Genomic DNA, 5,635 nt, shown 5'->3' with positions numbered 1-5,635 from the left:
ATAAAAAGATCTCTAGGAGGATATGGTTCAACGATAGGCATAATATATGCAATGTCTTGTTCTATATTTGAAATGAAAATATAACAACACTAGAGAAAAATGTATAGAGAACTCTACCTAAATTATTAATGACACGACTGTCTTCATCTAAACTTTTCTAGCATTTGTTGTTGTTGCATCAAAAATGTTTCCTTTCTGGTAATCTTTGAACATCTGATCGAGCCAAAATAACAATGTTTACCATTGTTGACTAATCTGATGTCTAGATAAAAAATGATGCAACATCGAGCGGTTGTCAAGCTGATCCTACATATTGTGAAAGATAGAACAACATAATATATAATATCTTGGTCTATACTTGAAAAGAAACAGATTATAACAACACTTGAGAAATATGCAGAGAAGTCTTACTATTAATCACACAATCATCTTCATCGGAGCTATTTCAACATCCTCCGTTGTTGCATCCTTGATTCCTTCCGTTGAAAAAAAGGCCAAACTAGGCTCTCTATGTAGATGCTTGCCTCATATGCATACCTGGTAACCTCTAGATGTGGGCTTTGATGTGCGATTGAGTGATCCTTTGAATTGTAAATCATGAAAGTTGAGCCAAAATGAAACAAAACTTCACCTTTATTTGACATGCAAAAGAATCGACAAAACTTACAACCCATCATAGTATCACAAGGAATATCAATGGTAAACATCTTTGTCCAAAATTGTATAACCCCATACTCCTTCAAAACCCACTCGTCAGCTTGAGTTCTTCGATAATTACAAAATATGGAAAGATCACTTCGCAAAACTCCCACATCCAACCAAAATCCCCTTATCCATAGTAGAGTTGCTCCACTTCTCCCCATGCCCCATCAGCCAAATCAACAAAAATGATATCCCAACCAGAACGATAACAAATCCTATTAGCCCAATGAAGTTTCCCATTCACAAACACACCCGACTTATTGCCTAGCACCCCACTCTCAGAATGATTAGTCCAAGAATCACTATTCAGACTAAGCATTTTAACATTAACAAGAAATGAATCACCATAACTCACATTGTGAAACCCTGTTGCTACCTTATAATCCCCATGAACCTTATCATATTCAAAACCATACATGAAATATGGTGACTAAATTAAGCACAATTCATCTCTACATTCAGGCAATTTCTTGAACTTCCTAATCGGCGGATTTAGATAAAAAAAGTATTTTTTTCGCAATGGCAAGACAAATCAACACATTGATAGAACCCACTATCTCAACAGTTCTGCGGATTTCTTTCGTAGGATACTCCAAATTCAATCATCGGCAACAAAGTCATAAAGTAAAGAACTGACAGAACAGTCCTTAAGATTATTCTTAGGTAGATTAAAACTCATCATAAACCTATGGTGAGTGAAAGCCTTGTTATTATCAGATTTGCTGAGATGGGTCATATTGATAAATTCAGGGTTAGAGATTAAACGAAGTCAGGATTTTGAAACTAACCTGAATTTCAAGAGGGGTTTCACCAGAAGCCTTAAGAGGATTTCAGTAACGGGTTCTACTGGCTGAACATTGATTCTCTTAAAAATTGAATCTTTAACAAAATGGCTCATGTATGCCATTTTCGAAAGAAATGAAGTTACATCCTTTTTTCATTCAAGAGTTCTTATTCATTTTCATGCCCCTTTAAATCCCTGAAAAATGGACAAATTCCTTTTGTTTAGGAAGACATATGTACAAGATTCGACACTACAAAATGGACTCAGAAACTGATAAGGATTGTACGTGTATTGTGGTTATCCTATATGAACCTATTTCTAAGAAGTACTCTTCTATCAGTCAAGTATCCAAAAAAACATATTATATCACTAAATAGTTCAATTCCCACACAAAAAATTTCATAAAATCATACAATCGAAAGAGAGAAGTAACAAAGTCTCAATGGCTGGATTTTCATCATTTGTTCTTTTGTATTATCTATTCCCAACCAGTTAATCTACATCTTCATTCATTTCACTGGCACGCCTCCATCTTCATCATCATTCTGTTCATTAGTGTCCTCATCTTGAACAACATTTTGCGCATTAGCGCCTAAATTAGCGTCCTCATCTTGAACAACATTTTGCACATTAGTGCCTAAATCTTGATCATTAGCGCCTCCATCTTGTTCATTATCACCTCCATCTTAGCTTGATCATTAGCGTCTACGTCTTATTCATTGATGCCCCAATCTTGCTCAGCATTTTGTTCATTCGCGCCTCCAACTTGTTCCTCGTAATTATGCTGAAGCAACGTTACATCATTCCAGTAAATCAACATATCCCTACCACAAAATACTCATATATATCAACATCTTACAAGTCATACAAGTCTCAATTAAATTATAAATTTGTAAATTAGAAACTTAAAATTTCATTACAAGTCATAGTCTGTTCCTACTTTATATTGTCTGTTCTGTCTGATGGCTGCAATCTGGAGAAATCACAGATTCTTTATTTTGAAAAAATAGAACAAAATCATCTTGTTCATGAAAATCAAATATTATTTTCTTACAATTCTTATCCCGAGACCACTCCACATTGGCCACAATAAGAATCGACTAGGATACGATCATCTACAACTTGATTATATATATATTGTCATGTGGTGCATGAACATTAAACTTGCATTTGCATACACAGACCACGTAATCATCTGTAAAACTCAATTTCCAAATATATATATATATGAGACTTACGCGCCAATAAAGAGACCTTCCTGAATGTTTGGCTCCTCCAAGATGTACAAGACATAAAAATTAAGTATACAGAATTCAGACTATTACTAGTTTTCTGGAAAAAAATGAAGCAATAATGAGAATATCCGTACAATGCTAAAAAAATCCTCGACAAATCCAACTCGAGTTTTGCAGACACAACAACAGATGCAATAATGAACAAGAAGATCATTGTATTCAAGTTTATTCTATCAACTTTGTTGATTGAATCAAGAAGCTGTTGTTGGGTTTTAAAAGACGTGAACGAAAAATGATGTGATTTTTTTTTGGGATGAGTTGTGATTTTACCACATTACCCCTAGTAACTATAGTAAGTATTTTCTTTAATTATCATATTATTTTAGTTTATTGAATTTAGAAGTAACTAGTAGAGAAATAAATAAATGAATGTGGGAAATAAATATAGACGGCTCCCATAAATATTAGGTTTTCAATACTGTAAGGAGCTTTCAATTCTCAAAATAAATATAAAGAAGACTTTTGTGACTTTTACAGTTACCACAATCGCTCTTGTATTTCATGCAGAAGTAAAACTCTCAAAATATTTGCAACCAATAAATTTCATTCTCTCGATTTTCATCAATTCCAATGAAAGAATCAATCTTGAGAATCCCTACTCTTCCATCAGAGCTCATTACGGAAATCCTCTCTAGGCTTCCGGTGAAATCCCTCTTGATTTGATAGTCTCAAGTTTATCAAGTCTCATCTTAAATTATCAGCTAATAACAAGGACAACACTCACCATAGGCTCATGTGGTGTCATTATGATGATGATTATCTTAGGGATTGGTCTCTTAGGTCTGTACTTTATGACTTTGATGCGACGGAGGCATCTTACTTTAATTTTCCCATGAAAAAACCGCAACGGATTCGTTATATAAATCATGTCAATGGATTATTTTTTGTTGATTGGTCAAACAATTTGTTTCTATGGAATCCATCCATTAGAAAGTACCCCATTGTACAACTAATTCGAGGGATGTTATCTGTCATATATGGTTTTGGATATGATAAATTTTGTGATGATTATAAAGTAGTGGCATGTACTTACTATAATGGACATATCCGTATGATACTGAGGTCCATATATATAGTCTAAAGAGTGATTCTTGGAGAAACATTCATTGTCTTGATCAGAAAAGGGATTTTATAGAAAATTCAGGTATGTTTGTTATTGGGAAGATTTATTGGGTTAATGATGACTCTAGTGATCCTAACATGTTTTATATTGATTTGGACGATGAGAAATTGGAAAAGATGGAGCAACCACCTTACGGAGAAGGAAAGTACGATTTGCAATTGGGACTATATGGCAGTGATCTTTGTGGCTATGTTAATAATTGGAGAAAATGTGTGTCTCTTTGGATTATGAAAAAATCTTGGATGAAGATATTAACCATCAAGTATGATTATTCCCTATTTTTGCACGTTCTTCCATTTTTCATGTCAAATAAAGGTGAAATTGTGGTTGGTTTTTCATAAACTAATATCATGACATACAATCCAAAGGATGATTCACTCCGTCTTGCCTCTATTAACTTTAATAACTCTGAAACGGAAATCTGCTGCTACGCGGAAATCTACTGTGCGGAAATTTACGTTGAAAGTTGAGTGTCTCCTTTTTCTACCGAAAGGACTACTGGTGCAACAATTTTGGGATCTTGTGAGTGATTCTTCTCTTAATTTTATTTTTCTTCATTGTACGTAACTATATATATAAACAAAATTATCATGCTCCGGGGTTTTGATACATATATATATATATATATATATATATATAATTTGTTCTTATTTTGTTCCTAAGTAGAGTGGTAAATTGTATGTAAGTTGAACTCAAAATTAGGTACAATGGTTATGTATCATCAAGTGAGATGAAAAACCTCGTCTTATGTCGTTTCAAGTGAAACTCTACTTTGTTACCGGTTGTTATATGTGAATATTGGATGGTTGCAGGTACAACTGATAAGTCTTAATGCTCCTAGATGTTTTGATGATCTCCTCATAAGTGCAAAGACCCGGTCCTCTACAGAGTATGTTTGTCTAGGACCATATGCTATACAACTGGAAAGCTATCCGCGTTAGAAGTTAGTGAGGTCGTCAGAGTACTACACCAACCAGAAGGGACGAGGTTGTTTGTCCAATGGGTATTAACTCTTGATGTTTGATATATTCAAGACAACAAACAACAAATCAATTCATTCATTCAAAGAGAGAGATTCAAGCTTCAAAACAGCAAGGGACCTAATAGTTTACATTATTGCTTCATGAACTAGCTGTTACCTTGATTGCTTGTATTTGTGCTTATATTGTAGGAATAATTTCGCTTGTGATAGAAACATTTCAACCTTTGGTGAATCATTGTTAGAACTTAGTTGAGGGAAACTTAGTGTCTTACGTCAAAGTCTATATTAATCAGTTGGGTTAGTATAGTGGGCACTGCAGGCATTGCGTTTGCTCATTAAGTGATAGTGCACTATTCAAATAGAGATTAGGAGGTTAATCTTATGTGTGTTGTAAACTGGGTTTTATTTTGGCTTTTGAAGTTAAGTAAAAACAGTTTGAAAATCTTGTGAGATAGGTCATGGTTTTACTCCCTTGAGCAAGGAGGTTTCCAGGTAAAGTACGTGTGCCATCTTTACTTTCTGTAATTATTTTCTATTCATTATAATTGTGTTGAGGACCTGGTCCTATCGTACTTAGTGGACACATACATTTCAACCAGTGGTATAAGAGCTTAACTTTTCTATTGGATAACACCAAGAAAAGAAAAGATCCTAAAGGAATGACTGCTCCACCCAACATGGAAGAAGGTCAGTAAACCACCAGATCACCTCGTTTTAACGGACAATTTTATGTCTGGTGGAATAATCGC

The 5,635-nt window shown here is 34.3% G+C and overlaps 1 pseudogene; it reads right to left on the bottom strand.

The window, feature by feature from the left end:
- Nucleotides 1-829: 829 nt before the first annotated feature.
- Nucleotides 830-1,609, bottom strand: LOC125869655 (F-box/kelch-repeat protein At3g06240-like; annotated as a pseudogene).
- Nucleotides 1,610-5,635: the final 4,026 nt, after the last annotated feature.

Source organism: Solanum stenotomum, chromosome 7 (assembly GCF_019186545.1).
Source record: "Solanum stenotomum isolate F172 chromosome 7, ASM1918654v1, whole genome shotgun sequence".
In the NCBI taxonomy this organism is placed as follows: Eukaryota; Viridiplantae; Streptophyta; class Magnoliopsida; order Solanales; family Solanaceae; genus Solanum; species Solanum stenotomum.
This window is presented reverse-complemented; position numbering and strand designations above follow the sequence as displayed.